The sequence below is a fragment of the Aethalodelphis obliquidens genome, unplaced genomic scaffold (assembly GCF_003676395.1).
Source record: "Aethalodelphis obliquidens isolate GAN/ISIS:26980383/991018 unplaced genomic scaffold, ASM367639v1 scaffold19, whole genome shotgun sequence".
NCBI classification, from domain to species: Eukaryota; Metazoa; Chordata; class Mammalia; order Artiodactyla; family Delphinidae; genus Aethalodelphis; species Aethalodelphis obliquidens.
Genome location: NW_020837963.1, coordinates 27,599,425 through 27,617,521, shown reverse-complemented (window position 1 = coordinate 27,617,521; position 18,097 = coordinate 27,599,425).

The following is an 18,097-nucleotide window of genomic DNA, read 5'->3' as shown; positions in this document are numbered from 1 at the left end:
AATTAACGAGTGCAAGAATCTTATCGCTCTCATTATTTTTCTGTATCCGCAGAAGGCAGCCCAACGTGCCATGCAGAGCACGCACCAGGCAGAAGCAGAAAGAAGCACAGCACAGGTGCCTGAGGTGCAACGGGCGTCCATCCGAGAGAAAGCTGGCTCAGCTGCTCTCCAACGTCAGACCCAGCTTCTCCCCTCCCCGTCAAACTAGGGCCCTGACAGCACCTGTGCAGCTGATTCCTCTGTGTGCCTTTGCTCAGCAGATGTGTCCCCCTCCAACACGGGCCAGACAGCGCTCGCCAGTGTCCCCACGCCCCTGGCCCAGAGCCCTTGCCGCCATCCCCAAAGCATCCGAGCTGCAGCCCCATCGGGGGCCTCCTGCCCTTTGTTAATCTGGGGAGGGGTCCTCTGGGTTCCCGATATCACACTTGCTGGCATTCTCCGTCACGCAGACACATGCAGCCCCTCGGCCAGAGTTAAGGATGTGAAGCTCCTTACCTCTGACCAGACCTCACGTCTCTATTTCTGGGTCCATGAATATTGGGAACTCCCCCTTAAATAATCCCCCAGCCTCCTATCCTGTGGATCTGTACTTTCTCATTCCTGGTTCTTCTCAAAATCAACACACACACCCCAGTGACACCTCCCAGGATCATCCTTATATTGTAAACAAACTCCACTTTTGTCCTCTAACTTTTGCGGAAGAATCTCTCCATTTCTTGCCTAGGCTGAAACCTGACATTTACCTGAAGCCTTACTTCCTTACAGCCTTTGGACATGGAAGCTTCTAATCCTTCCAGACCCTACATCCCCCAAGGTCAGAGAGGACGATGGGAGAAGGAGGGAGCTCGCATTTTCCCAACCTCCCACCCACACCAAGCCCACCTCAGACTCACTTCATTCATGCCCCATCCACTGGAGACTGAAACCCCCTTCTGTACCCAACTCCTGTAATGAATGGGGACATCTCAGTGGTCTGGGAAGCCTCACTATTCCCAGATTATGTTAGTTTAAAGAATTTCATCTCCACCAGACTTTACTTGTCCCATTGCCCAAACCCGGGTCATCCTTCCCCTGCCAATATGCCCCAAAATGCTAAGCTCCAATGCTTACTCTCGACTATAACTTTGTTTTCTTGTAACCCTCTCTGATCTTCGTTACTTACGAAGTCCCCAGCACCTTGAGCCTTCTGTTTCTCTCAGACTCTCAGCCCACGGCTGTCACTCAACCTTCCTAACTCAGTCTCCTCAATCATCTTAACTGCTCTTAAACGTGCTAACATAACCCCATTTCTTCACCACACCTGCCCAGGAAAAAAATGATCCCCAATTAATGTTGAAACTTACCCTTTATGGATTCTACAACTAGATATTCAGTAAAACAAACAAACAAAAAAAACCACACCTGCATCAAAATGTTGTCAATAAACACATACAGAGAGACGGACCCCACGATATTCCCGGCACCGTTGGTACTATGAAAAAGTTGGTGACAAAAAACATAATCACAACCTCATAAAACTTATAGTTTGGGGACAAGATAGTGATAAAGCAAATAATTATAAAATATGAATTCAATGACTATAAGTCAAAGTGCTACAGATGAGAACCTGGTAGTACGTTGGAACTGCATCACTATGTTTTCAAACTTAACTTCAAGGTCAGGAAGGTTTGCTTTATGAGGAACTTTTTAAGTTGAGACCTGAAGATGTATTAAAAGTAAACTAGGCAAATATACGACAAACCCACAGCAAACATCATTCTCAATGGTGAAAAACTGAAAGCACTTCCTCTAAGATCAGGAACAAGACAAGGATGTCCACTCTCACCACTATTATCCAACATAGTTTTGGAAGTCCTAGCCACGGCAATCAGAGAAGAAAAAGAAATAAAAGGAGTACAAACTGGAAGAGAAGAAGTAAAACTGTCACTGTTTGCAGATGACATGATACTATACATACAGAATCCTAAAGATGCCACCAGAAAACTACTAGAGCTAATCAATGAATTTGGTAAAGTTTCAAGATACAAAATTAATGCACAGAAATCTCTTGCATTCCTGTACAATAATGATGTAAAATCTGAAAGAGAAATTAAGGAAACACTCCCATTTACTATTGCAACAAAAAGAATAAAATACCTAGGAATAAATCTACTTAAGGAGACGAAAGACCTGTATGCAGAAAACTATAAGACAGGGATGAAAGAAATTAAAGATGATACCAACAGATGGAGAGATATACCATGTTCTTGGATTGGAAGAATCAACATTGTGAAAATGACTGTACTACCCAAAGCAATCTACAGATTCAATGCAATCCCTATCAAATGACCAATGGCATTTTTTACGGAGCTGGAACAAAAAATCTTAAAATTTCTATGGAGACACAAAAGACCCTGAATAGCCAAAGCAGTCTCGAGGGAAAAAAAACAGAGCTGGAGGAATCAGAATCCCTGACTTCAGACTATACTACAAAGCTACAATCAAGACAATATGGTACTGGCACACAAACGGAAACACAGATCAATGGAACAAAATAGAAAGCCCAGAGATAAACCCACGCACCTATGGTCAACTAATCTATGACAAAGGAGGCAAGGATATACAATGGAGAAAAGACAGTCTCTTCAATAAGTGGTGCTGGGAAAAGTGGACAGCTACATGAAAAAGAATGAAATTAGAACACCCCCTAACACCATACACAAAAATAAACTCAAAATGGATTAGAGACCTAAATGTAAGACTGGACACTAGAAAACTCTTAGAGGAAAACATAGGAAGAACACTCTTTGACATAAATCACAGCAAGATCTTTTTAGATCCACCTCCTAGAGTAATGGAAATAAAAACAAAAATAAACAAATGGGACCTAATGAAACTTCAAAGTTTTTTGCACAGCAAAGGAAACTATAAACAAACAAGATGAAAAGACAACCCTCAGGGGGCTTCCCTGGTGGCACAGTGGTTGACAGTCCGCCTGCCGATGCAGGGGACACGGGTTCATGTCCCGGTCCGGGAAGATCCCACGTGCCATGGAGCGGCTAGGCCCGTGAGCCATGGCCGCTGAGCCTGCGCGTCCAGAGCCTGTGCTCCGCAACGGGAGAGGCCACAACAGTGAGAGGCCCGCGCAGCGCAAAAAAAAAAAAAAAAAGTTCAAGAAAAGACAACCCTCAGAATGGGAGAAAATATTTGCAAATGAATCACTGGACAAAGGATTAATCTCCAAAATATATAAACAGCTCATGCAGCTCAATATTAAAAAAACAAACAACCCAATACAAAAATGGGCAGAAGAACTTAATAGACATTTCTCCATAGAAGACACACAGATGGCCAAGAAGCACATGAAAAGCTGCTCAACATCACTAATTATTAGAGAAATGCAAATCAAAATTACAGTGAGGTATCACACTAGTTAGAACGGGCATCATCAGAAAATCTACAAACAACAAATGCTGGAGAGGGTGTGGAGAAAAGGGAACACTCTCGCACTGTTGGTGGGAATGCAAATTGATACAGCCACTATGGAGAACAGTATGGAGGTTCCTTAAAAAACTAAAAATAGAATTACCATATGACCCAGCAATCCCACTACTGGGCATATACCCAGAGGAAACAATAATTCAAAAAGACACATGCACCCCAATGTTCCCTGCAGCACTATTTACAATAGCCAGGTCATGGAAGCAACCTAAATGCCCATCGACAGACGAATGGATAAAGAAGATGTGGTACATATATACAATGGAATATTACTCAGCCATAAAAGGGAACGAAATTGGGTCATTCATAGAGATGTGGATGGATCTAGAGACTGTCATACAGAGTGAAGTAAGTCAGAAAGAGAAAAACAAATATCAAATATTAACGCATATATGTGGAACCTAGAAAAATGGTACAGATGAACCAGTTTGCAGGGCAGAAATAGAGACACAGATATATACAACAAAGGTATGGACACCAAGGGGGGAAAGCGGCGGGGAGTGGGGGTGGGGGTGGTGGTGTGATGAATTGGGTGATTGGGATTGACATGTACACACTGATGTGTATAAAATTGATGACTAAAAAAAAAAAAGACTGAAACAAGCAAAAAACAAACAAACAAGAAGTCAACCAGGCAAAAATAAGACAGAATAGCTTTTTAGACGTAGGGAAGAGGATGCATGAAGATCCAGGGTGGAGAAACGCAAGGCAAGTGCAACCAGGTGGACGTAGCACAGCGCGCAGCTAGGCAGGCAGGTAGTCAGTTCCAAGGATGCTCACGGGAGGAGCTGGGTGAAGGGTGCATCAGTGACTGGGCCTGGGCTCACCGCGGAGTCCCGGGTGTGGGAGAGGTTGCAAGAGGAATGACGATCGAGCTTATTTTCAGAGTCAGTGAATTCTCCAAACGGAGATGTCACGTCGAGAAAGCAGGTGGAGTAAGGGGCTCAGGAGAGGGGGGCAAAGGTAGAGACGTGGACACCCGGGTGCTACGGAGCAAGTAGACTAGACGGGAAAGTGCAGGAGGGTAGAGAAGGCGACCACTGCTGGGGAGGAGATCTCACATGACAAGGAAGCAACTGGAGAGACAGAGCACAGCCCACAGCCATTGGCTCACATCACGCCATCCAGAGCCTTGGAAGAGGGGGGTGTGAGGGAAGCAAAGGAGGACATTCCAGGAGGGAAGGGATCTGCTCACAGAACAACCCAAGCACACTTCTACCTAAAATACTAAAAGTATTGAACACCTTGATGGTGCAGTGAAGGGATGAAGGATGAAACAGAATGGAGCAAACATAGAAGAGAGAGAGAGAAGGAGGGAGAGAGAGGGAGAGACAGACACAGAGAGAGGCAGAGAGATGAGGAAATGACGCAGATTACAGACAATATTTTGGTTTGAAGAAATGGAAAAAGACAAAAGATAAAAAGAATGAGAGCTGAGAAGACGAGAAAAGTAAAAGGAGGACTTTGTTTAAGTACAGGAAGCGCTTAAATGCGGACGAAGAGCTAACAGAAAAGGAGAGGAGACGGACGTCCCTAAGACGAAATGCCCTCGGAATGGAGGGAGGGATACTTCCCACCGTGAACAAAACAGAAAAGATGCTTATAGATGTTCCACAAAGAGGCTGAGATATCTCTTATGTGATATTTTTAATTTATTAATGAAACAGGAGACGGATTCCTCTGCTGAGCATGAAGGGGAAGGTTTGAGTGACGGTTAGGGAGTTTGGAGGGGGCTCAGAAGGGAGACAGAGCCCGGGTGTGAGAACAGCAGCCTTTCTTGGATTCTGGTTGAATTCAATTCCATAAACAAGGAGAGAGAACTCTGTGACTCTGGAAACTGTTAACTTGGAAATAGAGGGTATCTTGGCCTTGGAGGGGTGCACTCGGCTTGCATGGCAAGTCACGGGAAAAGATGTTCATCTAAGAAACCGTCCTCTCAGAGCATCTTCACACTAAATGCGCCCCTGTGGGTCAGAACACTGGGCACCCACATCCTTGCCACCTTTCTCAGGCCCTCAGCACCGCTGTCTTGAGAAGCTGTCATCTGTCATCTTGGCTTTTCAAACGCTGTGAATCACTTTTATGTCTTGCTCCAGACCATCACGGGAAAGGGAATATGATCTCAATCCTCCTTGCTTCCTGTCTCAACTAGGAGGAGCAATTAGGATTTCTTTGTGGGCAGAGTCCTTTGTGTTTTCATTAATAATGTCCTGGGGCGATGAGTGGAAACATCACGCCCGCGGCGAGTGTTTGCGGCTGAAATCCAAGAACAGCAATCGCAAGCCTCTTTGGTCCACACTCCCGGCTCCCACTAATTGTTATTTCTCAGAAGAGAGCATCTTCTTCTTTTGACTGATTCTGAGAACTGCGGCATCGCGTCTGCTATCCTGCCAGGCGCCCATCGCCCACGGGCTCCCCCAGCAGCCTGTGATACCTGGACCCGAACCAACCACGGTCTTCCAGCTCCTTGTGGGAGACGGACCCCCTCACATACCCTGGCTGTGCTGAGAGCTGTCCTCACCGCATCCCCCCACGAAGCTGTGTTAAGTCATCAGGGCTCAGATGCTAATGACATCACGGGGCATTTGCAGCACTGGAGGTAACAAGGCACATGCAAATACGTCACATCACAGCACAGAGATCTATGAATGAATAAAAGTCTCCTTTTTCTTTTTTTTTTTAAAGACAAAGACAAGAGCTGGAGACTTTCTGTACCTTTTTAGTTATCACTCCTGCAGAGAACAGACAGGAAAGTCTATAGACAAACAGCGACTCTCTGGTCATTTAATTCACCCATGACGTTTGACAGCCAGAGGGTCTCCCAGGCTTGGACTAGCCTCCAGCCTCTATCCCTAATACCCCCTCCCACAGACTCTGCTCCAAATTAAACGGCTCAAGGCTGAGAAGGGGTGGGATTCAAGCCACCCCTCCCCCTGGACCAGTGGAGGAAGGCGGAGAGGACCTCCGCTCTCCCCAGGCTGCAGGGATGGGAGGAGAGTGTTAAGCACACAAAATGAGGGGACCAGTGACAGTCCTGGAGCCCAGAGCCCTAGACCTGTCACTGGGCGCTAAGACGGATGAGGCTGCCCTAGAGGAGAAGGTGCAGAGCAAAAGATGAAACGCAGAAATCTCACTGCGGGCAGCTCTGAGCCAGGTGTTCCGTACGTGCAGCCCCGGGAACCTCGCCACAACCCTACGAGGTAGTTACTGTCACTGTCACCTTTCACAAACCACAGCAGTGAAGCCACATGTTCACTGGTAAGTGGTGAAAACAGGACTCAACGTCGCAGCCGGCCTGCACCCGCATCCCTACGTGCTGCACTGTGCCAGCTTCCTGTCCCCAGGTGAACTCACCTTTCGTGACCTGATATATGCGGATCTACTGGTCCCAGAGCCCAGTGCTGTTTTCTGGGGACCACGGAGCCACAAGGGCCTTTTCTGCCTGGAATCCCTGGGCTAACACATCAAAGGCAGTGCAAAGCACTTTCCACTCACACAGTAAGGAGACCCCAAGGAAAAGAGCTTGGGAGGGGGTGAGTGACGTGGAGGAGAAACACATGCTGCAGCCCTTCCCCAGCCCCCAGGCTTTGCCCCTAGTCGGACACACCTTAGCTCATAACCGGCTTTCTAGGGAAGACGGCAAAGACCCTGGAGTCAAGTGGGAGAACACTGTCCGAGCATCGCACCGACAGCGCAGGAGAGGCTGCACAGAAGGCAAATCCCTACGACAAAAAAATTTTAAATAAAATAGGGCATTTCACAGGGAACTCAGAGCTTTTATGCCAAAATCCCACCTTCACGCCTCCACCCACAGTGACTGGATCTTTACCGTCGCATTTAGAGCTTCTCTGCGAAGTTACAAGGGCAGCCTTGAACGCCCTCCATCCAGAAGTTGCTGTGTCCATCAACCTTCCCTGCTCGGGGAGAAGACCGGCACACGTGGCCAACTGAAATTGTCACTCACCACCTGCGTCGACAAGGGTGAGGTCACCAGCCACTGCCGTCGCTGACCTTCCACACCCCCTGAAAGGAGTTCAGAGCAGAGCTCAGGAATGAGGCCCTCTGTGCTCTGTGAAAACCGGCAGAACAGGGCTGCAGAGAATTAGGTGTTTCCAGGAGAAGATTTTATGACCCCGGCTTCTTGCATTTTCTGGTATCTGGAGAAGCACTAAAATCCTTGACGGAGACGTCTGCTTCTTGTGACTGGAAGCAATATTCTGCCAAACTGTGAGCTTGACCTCACGTCCCCCCTTCACTGAAATCACATCTATACTGACCTTCCCCTGACGTCTTCAGAGCAGGTCCTCAGAGCCATCTGAGACGCTGTCTCCCGGGCTATAGTCATTTTGCCCCAAACGAAACTTAACTCATCCTTCTCACGTGGTGCTTTTTTCTTCAGTCAACAGATCAAAGGGCCAGTAAGTGGTGCGCCAGAGATCTGAATACTGACATTTCTGACTTTGAACTCCAATACTTCACTGCCTTTGTCTCGTCCTCCAAAATAAGACGATGTATAAGAGGATGTGTGCGTACGGCACATGGCAGCGTTTCCCAGCCTCAGCACCACAGACACGTGGCTGGACGATGGTGGGTGGTTGGGACGTTCTGCTCATCGCAGCATGCTGAGCCGCGTCCCTGGGTCCCACCCACTCCCTGCAGTAGCACTGCCTTCTCCCAGCCATAACAATCAAGAACGTCTCCAGACCTTGACATTCAGATGCCCCTATATGGCTGAAAACACGGGAACCAGCACACTAGAGAGAATATCGGCCTCTAAGAGAAACCGGACCTTCACCCTCACACCTCTCAGGGCAGCGATGTGGATCGTGGGTTAGAAGAATGGCCGTGTGAAGCTGTCCATCATTACAATGATCTGGGGGAAACCGTGATGGTCCACGGCACGTCCTGCTTTGTGATTTTCCCTTCCCACTGAATCTTTCTTAGCACATTCTAAGTTCAATCAACCGGTGTGATGTTGGCCACCCCGGGGCCTCCCTTTGTGGAAGGGAGTGTTGACCTCCTCTCCCTAGGAAGCCCCATGACAGCCATGTGGACGTGAAGGGGACAGCCTTCTGGTGAAAATGGCGTTAGTCTCACCGCCTTAGGTCTTAGGGAGAAATAGTCTGTCTTTCCGTCAATCCAAAAGTGGTTCAGTATAAAAGAATTACAGTCACCTTCTAGTAAATAAAACGCGTGTGCGTACTTATCCTGTGCCTGCTGCTGACTCCCCTGGAGAAACAATTCTTCTCAGGAAGACATCCAGGCCGCCCACACACACTGCCTGTGAGCACGAAGAGAAGGCTTAATGACACCAGTTCGTCGCAGCTCACCAGTGCAAAGAACTGAACCAGTAACGGGTCAAAAGGGCCAACCAGCAGAGAAAACACAGCATTTTTATCCGTGTCTGGTCTTCTGGGCAGATCTCATGTAAGAATCAAGGGGCTGGCAGTAGCGAAGACCATTCATTGGAGACTTAGTGGTTTTGTGGTCCAGCCATCTCTCTAGAAAGCTCTGCACTGGATATGATTAATAAATATGTGAACATGCTTAATATTGACATCATATTATATGAATGATTAAATCCTGGAGTCCAGTTTAATGGTCATGCCATCCTCTAGGTACAGGATGGGTACAAAAAGGATGTTGTCAGAGATTAACCATGATAGGAGATTAACCATGATAGGATTTTTTTCCTATGGGAGGTAACAGCCAAAATCACACAGTTCACTTGCTCAGGGGCTTTTAGATCCCAGCTCATGTGCAGCTCATGTGCTGCCTCCCAGTCATTTTCTAGAAATTGTAAGCACTTCAAATTTGGCCTAAATTATGGGCAGATAATTGTTGTAATTAGAAAGGTAATGCAGCTTAGAAAGCCTACGTGTAAACACGCAATAAAATAATCTCAGTATTGAGCGACAAGGACACAGATACAGTCCAAATGCAGCTCTAGTTTTTAAAGCCTTTGGAAAAACGGGCTGGGGAACGTGGTACCGTTAACTAAACCGTCTGCTTTACGCTGATAGTGAAGACTTTAGGTATATGCATAGATACTGGGCTAAGGCACAATTTTCTTTCTGGAAAGGAAATCTGAGATAATTTGAGTAAATCATTTTACCCTTTTATGCCAAATTTGTGAAACCCATGTGGTTGTTTTTCCTTTAAACTACCATATCACACCGTTGTTATTTTTTTATAAATTTATTTTATTTATTTATTTTTGGCTACGTTGGGTCCTTATTGCTGCTTGCAGGTTTTCTCTAGTTGCAGTACACAGGCTTCTCATTGTGGTGGCTTCTTTTGTTGCAGAGCACGGGCTCTAGGCACACGGGCTTCAGTAGTTGTGGCACGTGGGCTTCCATAGTTGTGATGCATGGGCTTAGTTGCTCTATGGCATGGAGCACGTGGGATCTTCCAGGACCAGAGGTCGAACCCATGTCCCCTGCATTGGCAGGCGGATTCTTAACCACTGCGCCACCAGGGAAGCCCTCACACCATTATTAAGAACACATCTTTCATTAAGTTACTGAATAACCACAAAGCGGGTTGACATTTTCATTAAACGAAAAAGAGCAGATTATTATGCCTGTGACATTCATTTAATAAATATATTTGACCGACCTTTCATATGCGAAAGTCCATGACATTTAAAAATTTTGCTTATTTGGGACTTTCAGAAAAGGAAAGCTAATGAAAAAAGGATTTTAAGTTCCAAAAGTAAAAACACTTACTGAGAAATTGGAGTGTGTCAAAACCCAAGAATATAATATTTGAGTACTTGTTTTTGAATTTTATTTTATTTTTTATACAGCAGGTTCTTATTAGTCATCTCTTTTATACATATCAATCCCAATCTCCCAATTCATCCCACCACCACCACCCCCTGCTTTCCCCCCTTGTTGTCCGTATGTTTGTTCTCTACATCTGTCTATTTCTGCCTTGCAAACCCGTTCATCTGTACCATTTTTATAGATTCCACATATATGCATTAATATACAATACTTGTTTCTCTTTCTGACTTACTTCACCTGTATGACAGTCTCTAGGTCCATCCACATCTCTGCAAATGACCCAAAATGACCCACTGGTGAAAGTGGGGTGTTAAAGTCCCCTACTATGATTGTGTTACTGTCGATTTCCCCTTTTATGTCTGTTAGTATTTGACTTATATATTGAGGTGCTCCTATGTTGGGTGCATAAATATTTACAGTTGTTATATCTTCTTCTTGGATTGATTCCTTGATCATTATGTAGTGTCCTTCTTTGTCTCTTGTATAGTCTTTGTTTTAAAGTCTATTTTGTCTGATATGAGAATTGCTACTCTGGCTTTCTTTTGATTTACATTTGCATGGAATATCTTTTTCCATCCCCTCATTTTCAGTCTGTATGTGTCCCTAGGTCTGAAGTGGGTCTCTTGTAGACAGCATATATATGGGTCTTGTTTTTGTATCCATTCAGCCAGTCTATGTCTTTTGGCTGGAGCATTTAATCCATTTACATTTAAGGTAATTATCAATATGTATGTTCCTATTACCATTTTCTTAATGGTTTGGGGTTTGTTATTGTAGGTCTTTTCCTTCTCTTGTGTTTCCTGCCTAGAGAAGTTCCTTTAGCATTTGTTGTAAAGCTGGTTTGCTGGTGCTGAATTCTCTTAGCTTTTGCTTGTCTGTAAAGGTTTTAATTTCTCCATCAAATCTGAATGAGATCCTTGCTGGGTAGAGTAATCTTGGTTGTAGGTTTTTCCCTTTCATCACTTAAATATGTCCTGCCAGTCCTTTCTGGCTTGGATAGTTTCTGCTGAAAGATCAGCTGTTAACCTTATGAGGATTCCCTTGTATGTTATTTTTTGTTTTTCTCTTGCTACTTTTAATATTTTTCTTTGTATTTAATTTTTGATAGTTTGATTAATATGTGTCTTGGTATGTTTCCCCTTGGATGTACCCTGTATAGGACTCTCTGTGCTTCCTGGACTTGATTAACTATTTCCTTTCCCATATTAGGGAAGTTTTCAACTATAATCTGTTCAAATATTTTCTCAGTCCCTTTCTTTTTCTCTTCTTCTTCTGGGACTCCTATAATTTGAATGTTGGTGCATTTAATGTTGTCCCAGAGGTCTCTTAGGCTGTCTTCATTTCTTTTCATTCTTTTATCTTTATTCTGTCCTGCGGCAGTGAAGTCCACCACTCTGTCTGCCAGGTCACTTATCCGTTCTTCTGCCTCAGTTATTTTGCTATTGATTCCTTCTAGTGTATTTTTTATTTCAGTTATTGTACTGTTCATCTCTGATTGTTTGTTCTTTAATTCTTCTAGGTCTTTGTTAAACATTTCTTGCATCTTCTCGATCTTTGCCTCCATTCGTCTTCCAAGGTCCTGGATCATCTTCACTATCATTATTCTGAATTCTTTTTCTGGAAAGTTGCCTATCTCCACTTCATTTAATTGTTTTCCTGGGGTTTTATCTTGTTCCTTCATCTGGTACATGACCCTCTGCCTTTTCATTTTGTCTACCTTTCTGTGAAGGTGGTTTTTATTCCAAAGGCTGCAAGACTGTAGTTCTTCTTGCTTCTGCTGTCTGCCCTCTGGTGGATGAGACTATCTCATATCTGAGTACTTTTAATATCTATGTACATATAAGAATTTCAAAATCTTGAAATACAGTTCTTTTACACTTGTAATATTGAGACTAATGATTCATTTAAGAGTGATATGATGCTGTCAGAGTTTTGCTGCTGCTGAGGATGTGGAAAGCAAGTGGGCTGATGTCACCTTGTGCTTAGAGGGGCCAGAATCCTGGAGCGTTTCCCTCAGGGCCTTGTCCACCTGCAGCTGGCCTCAGACACACCTGTTCCACAAGTAGGGTCTGTCCTCAGGTTCGTGGTCCTCCCCTCAGAAGTGGGCTACTTCTGCTCTTCTGGGCCAGCCTCAGAAGTAGGTGAGCGTGTGCACCTGAGCTGTGGGGCTTTCTCAGTGTTCCTCTCCTTTTCCCCAAGGCAGACAAACTAGCTGGTGTTTCTGATGGGTGCATGCTAGCATCCTTCGTCATCTCCAAGCTGAGTTAATACACGCACATCATTGCTGAACACAACCTTCCCAGTCCTGCACCACTTCACTTCATGTGTGACTAAGGATCCCTTTCCACGCCTTCCCTACAAAGTTTCTACCACGCGAAGCATTTGTAGGCATGGCCAACCTCGCTGAATTTTTGTGACAACCAAGGCTCCTCCATCACGGTGTGGCCCTGTCCTCTCAGCCCCGCCCAAACTCTGTTTCCCACAGTCAGCTCCCTCCCTTTAGGTTTTCTCAATAAACTAATCACCCTCAATTTATGTTACAAGGACTTCAGGTTCACCTCTATAGGGCTCTGATTGAATGATACAGATGAGCTTATGACAAAGCAAGGAGATGTGACATGTAAAATGTGTAACATTCTAAGAAATCAAAAGATACGGAAACTTCAACAGGCGGAAATCCCACGTGCCTGTTTAAAATTGTCATTCTAAAAATAATGTCCTTATGTCATCACCATAGTCTCTAAGCACTGGCCTGTTGGATTGAAACATAAAGCAGAAGAGCTTCTGTTCCACAGTGCTGGGTTTTTATCTATCTTTGAATGAAGAGGGGAGAAGCTTCAAGGCAGTGAAATCAGCCTAACGAAAGACCAGGCAACAATGTAGAAGGTCGCCAAGGGCCTGTTCGGAAAGCGATAAGTGGGGCTCCATCAGCCATTTACAGCCACGAAATAAGGAGAAACTGTGAGAAAGTGAAACAAATGGGTGTCTGGAAAAGGCTAAGAGATTATTGAAGTCGACAGCTTCACACCCTGGAACCCTTTCCCCCTAGCTTGATAACCCTCACGGTATATAGACATCTCCACCACACACTGTGACAGGTGGTGGACAGCTTCTACAGAGGTAACCTGGAATCTCTGCCAACACCAGGGAAAAGGTAGACATTGTAAGGATTCTAGGTGGAGGTGCTTTTATACAAAAAGAAATACAGGAGAAGAAATGTTCTCTATATTCAATATTCAAAATAGTGTATCTGGAGAAAAGCTGGCTTCACAGTGAACCTCATTATAATAAACTGAGTCAGTGTGATTATTGAGGCTCTAAGAGTTGACCTTAGGACTCAGGGCCTGGAAGTACATAGTTTATTATTCCATGAGCAATGACCTGCCCTTGATTAGATAGAGACATAACTGGCCGGCTGTAAAATTGTCCCAAATTATGTGTCCTAATGCAATTTATATTGAAGGTCAATTTCTAATCATGATGTTAGATTCATTCACAATGAAGTCAGCTTTCAGGGGTTTCATCAATTTAATCTACAAACACCACGCAGAACAAAATGGATATTTTTGCCTTGTTTAAAAAAGAAAATTAAAAAAAAAACACCCAGCTGTCTGGATTTCTTGGAATGATTTGAAAACCCTCAAAAGAAAATAATGGAAATCCTCAGTGGAACTGTAACAGGTAGGATTTGTAACTGGTTAGTTCTATTGATGAGGTTAAAAAATGCCATGAAAATCAGAGACCAGTCCACAAAGTGAACAGGTAGTTTTGTTTGCAGGTTGGACCCAGAGCAAAGCCACAGCTCTCGTCAGCCAGGTGGACGGCTCCATCACTGCTGTGGAAAATGAACTTGAAACACCTGCTCCACAAAGAGCATTTCATAGCAGAGGGATACAGGTAAACAGACGGAAAGGACGTGCCTCCTAAGTTCTTACTGAAAGGACAGAACAGAAGCAAATCAAATCAGGTCCATCTTTCATCTCTTTCTTTTTTCCTCTTCTCTACCTTTCTCTCCTCCCCTCCCCCTAATCCTGTCACCGAGTCCAAGCTCGCTCTGCTCGCCACACGACAGGCCATAGAATCGGAGATGCAGTGTTGAGGCCAGCAGACCGAGAAGACGGCAGACTAGCATCTCTGAAACACCATCTTCTCGGGGTTTGGATGCCGGTTTCTTTTATAGAACAGAGACGGGGAGGAGATGAGGAAGTAAAGTAAAAAGGCCACAAGATTTGCAAATGTCCCCTGGAATGGCCACAGCCTCGGGGAGGGGATGTGTTAATTTCTTCTTCTTTGCAGCCATCCTCAGGTGGACAGGGTCCAGATGCCTCCCTGAACAAAGGCACTTTGGTTTAACATTCAGGTAGAGGGGCAGGTCTCCCCAAGGCAGGCCATTGTGCAGAGACAGTATCCTTTTAGTGAACAAAAGCAGCGGAAAGCAAAGGTTAAAGTGAAACAAACAGATCCAACATGGAGTCAGATTTGGCTCTTGTCTGTTACGATCCCATCAATACTAATTTACTAGGCATCATGATAAGTTGGGATGATTTCCATAGATGTGACAGACTTAAAGTCACACAGAATTGAACAGTATCTTCCCCAACTGAGACCCACGAGTCAACAGGGAAGATTCATAAAACTCAGTTTAGATTTTCTCCTTGGTTTTACCATCTTATTGTCAAGAAGTTTCAAAAGCCCAGGTTCACACTGCGAGAGGCAATGCTGTCAGATGATTCGGGGGCATCGCCTAAAATAACACAAAGACGTGATCTTCCTCTTGAAGGCTTAGGATCCGGGAAACAGCGGTGCAATCAGCCAACATTCTTTTTTCAAAGGATTCCCTGAATCCATAAAACGCCTGTTACGCAAAAGTGTCAAAATACTCCCAAGTCACTGTTCCCGAAACCCAAAAAAGGGATTGGAATCTTCTTTGTAATGTGGACTAGGTTATTCCAGGAAACAAGTTCATTTCTGTTGGAACATCAGGTTCTAAACGTTTATTATATTGACTTCTTGGTAAATCCCAGCTGACGTCCTCTGCTCTGCCCAACATCGGGCCACGAGTGGGAACTCAAAGAACATGAAAGTTCTTCACTGGCACCCACGGAAAATGTAGAAAAGCTATAAAATCATAGAATGTTAGAGCCTTAAAAACGTTACTGACCTGCAGACCAACTGCCTGATTTTTCCAAAGAACCTGCTAAATCCTAGAACAGAGAAGTACTCAGTCAAATGCACCCAGCAGGTTAAAAACTAAATGTGGGCAAGAACCTAAGGGGCCGAGACTCTGATTTCTTATTTTCCATCCTGATGTTTCTGGCTTAATAAAGAGCATCTCACCACTGATTTCAAGGTTTTTAGATTCAAATTACCTTTATTCTTCCTTCCTAAATTTAACAGAAATAGTTATGGTAAGAGCTCACAGATAGGACAGAAAGTCTCTCTTCAAATATTTCTTCTAGGCTACTTCTGTAACATTCAAATCGTGGGTAATTACAACAGAGAAAAGCAATTGGTAATTGAGCTTTTCTTGCACAAACATGATAGGAATTTGAATCCTTTTGCCTTTACTTCATCAAGAGTATTTTCTCAGTTTTTGAAAAGACAAGAGAAAGAAATGCATAACATGCACCATAATTATGGTCAGAAATGGAAGGTTCACCCTTGTAGTGGACAGCGAAGCTGAACCCTGCCTCTGTCCCCCGACACCGAACTAAATCTCAGAGACAGAGTTTTGGGTGAAGTAGAAAAGAATCGCTTTATTGCTTTGCCAGGCAAAGGGGACCACAGCGGGCTCACGCCCTCAAAACTGTGTGTCCCGACCTGGAGGGGGCAGTGAGGAGTTTTATAGCCATGGTTCAAGGAGGGCGTGGTCAGCTCGTGGACATTCTCCTGACCGGCTGGTGGTGAGGCAATTGGGAGTTGGCATCATCAACCTTCTGGTTCCACCAGTCTCGGCTCTGCGTGCTTGTGGACAGCAAACAGTTAACGTCTCCCACCTGGCGGGGGGTTTCAGTAGCTGCAAAACGGCTCGAAGATATTGTTCTGTGTATCCGTTGAGGGGGGACCAGGACCCTCCCCAAGGCTGCGCTATTGTTTCTCTTGACCGCATCTCCTCCCTTCCCTAATTAGCAACTGTTTGAACCTGCCTCGCTGGAGCTCAGGGAAGGTCTTGGAGGCTGAATGAAGCCTATTTCCTGTAATCAAAGAAATGGGGGACACAGAAAGGTTTTTGTGCCCAGGAGCCCCATGGGACCCTGCTCAGTTTAAATAGCAAGGGGTGTGGCTGCCTCACTCACTGTCAATGTCCCTCTACAGAGTGGACACCAGCTGACCACATCTGTGATCTGTGCTACAGTATCCTCTCCAACTGACTTGATCGTCAAAACTGAGTCCATCAGAGGTTCTCTCCCAGTAAACTAAAATTTAGAATAGAAGGACTCAGAGACTGAGAATCATTGGGGGTGCACTGCATTTGTGGCAGCATCTTAGAGATCAATTATAAATGGATTAAGGAATTCAATGTGAAAAAAGCAAAACAAACTATAAAAGCACGGGGGAAAACAACACAGAAAAGACTGACCGATTCAACCATATAAAAATGTGAAACTTCTCTACTACAGGAGATGGCACTAAAAAATTACCACATGAGGAATAGAATGGATGGAAATAGATACTATACACATATCGGATAATAGATCAATATAAAACACAACCTAAAAACCCCTACTAAAATACATATTGAAAATGGCCAAAAGGTATGAATTGTCCATTTCCACATGTGAATTACAAATGGAAGAACAGGTGGCGTGAACAAGTAGGGCTGTTGCAGTCTCTGGGGAGGACAGCTTGGACCAGGCTGACAACAAGGCAGGTGGAATACCGAGGAATGTTCAGGAAATACTGTAGAAGATAACCAACCGTAGTTGCGGGTTAAATATCTCAGGGTGGAGGGAAAAAGAGGTCTTAGCAAGGATAATGCCGGCTCAGCATGAGCAACTGGGTAGATAACGGCACAGTTACTGAGAACACGGGCAGGGAAGCAATATGGTCTTGGCATATTGCTGTAGCGTATTTTTAAATACTTAGCAGAGATGGCTTGGTAAATATGCATGTGAGTCTTAGTTTTAATCTGCATACCCTAGAAGTGTTAGTAAATATTGGAGTTATTCTAATCCAGAATACACACTCCAAAGCCACACTGGAGAGCCTGCAAACACTTTGTTTGACCAGGGTTTGCGAATTAGCACAATAAATGTTAGAAGTAAGTTTTCACGGGTGAAGCTGAGGAGTGTTCAAGGTTCGGGAATGGGACCGACACACTGCATGATCACTTCCGCCCACGCACAGATAGGACGGAGCACGCTGGCAGGAGGCTGCACATGCAGAATAGCTCCCTGGGCTCACGGTTCCTTGTCGTCCAGTATTTGTCACTCACAGGAAATTCACTCCTCTGGCCCTGATTAGAAGTCACTAAATCCTGGGGCTTCCTTGGCAGTCCAGTGGTTTAGACTTCACCCTCCAATGCAGGGGGTGCGGGTTCAATCTCTGGTCGGGGAGCTAAGATCCCACATGCCTTGGGGCCAAAAAACCAAAACATAAAATAGAAGCAATACTGTAACAAATTCAATAGACTTTAAAAATGGTCCGCATCAAAAAAAAAATCTTAAAAAAGAAGTCACTAAATCCTGCCCCTAATACGGCTACTTTCATCTTAAGAAAACGCTTGTCAACGAGACTAAAAGAATAGCAGAATTCGGGAAGAAACCTAGAGCTTCCATCTACTTCTGACGATGAGAAGCTATCAACGTTTGTGACAGAAAGGTAATAAA